This window comes from Pygoscelis adeliae, unplaced genomic scaffold (assembly GCF_000699105.1).
Source record: "Pygoscelis adeliae isolate BGI_AS28 unplaced genomic scaffold, ASM69910v1 Scaffold358, whole genome shotgun sequence".
NCBI lineage: Eukaryota > Metazoa > Chordata > Aves > Sphenisciformes > Spheniscidae > Pygoscelis > Pygoscelis adeliae.
The window spans coordinates 2,121,940-2,122,922 of NW_008825429.1; positions in this window are offsets into that span (position 1 = coordinate 2,121,940).

Below are 983 nucleotides of genomic sequence, written 5' to 3' on the forward strand. Positions count from 1 at the left end.
GGTTCATTCCTCTAAGGAAGGTGAAACATAGATATTCATTTGTGGTAGGCTGCCGTCCTTCATGTTGCAAGGTCCTGATACAAATAAACTGATCAGAGTTTAGCTGGTAAGGCAAGTCCTCTCAATTATCTGTCCCCACAGGAATTCAGCGAGCAGATATGGTTTTGGAAGAGTTAAAAGTTAAAGAAATCAGACATATTAAAAAACCCATATAAATCTGGCCTCCTAAATGGTAACTTTGCCTTCCTCTGCTGATTCTCTCTGGGAGTCTCAACACATATAAGCAACTCTCATACACTAAGCCACACAAATCCACATGAAATAGATACACCTTTCACGTTCCTTGCTGATTTTACAAGACATTGCAAGAAGCAAATCAGTGATATTTATCAAGTGACTTATCCCCTTTGGATAAAGAGTGTGAGGGCACTGGAAGGTATCAGTGTCTCTGACCAACCACCAAAAGCCTCAAATAAATCCAGTCCCCTGAGGAAGAAAGCTGGGTTTAAAGACACCGTGCAGACTATTACAACCTGACACTGTAAATGCTGGACTCAGTCCTGTTCTCACTCTGGTCACTGGAGTAGGACTGCGTAACCTTCATGTTGTTAACTTGCAAACGGAAGTGTTGTAAAGTCTCCGTCCTGCTGACCAAAAAGACCAGAAGATACAACAAGGTAAAGCAAATATAGCTAGGGGCAGATGTTAGTTGCCCTATCCCAGTGGAGGTGGAAGAGAAAAGGCCCTGAGATAGCCAGAATATGATGTTTGGCCAGGAAGATGGGGAACAGGGCATGCAAATGTAGCCAGGCCCCAGCACAACCCCAAGGTGGGAAGGGAGCATGTGCTCCCCTGCACACTTGTCACCCAAACCCACTTTTTAGCCCTTCTAGTGAATCTGGAGAAGTGGAGTAATTTCTATGGCAAAGACTGTATTTGGGGAGCATGAGACTGTTTTGCAAAAGGCAAACCAGAGCTGCTCA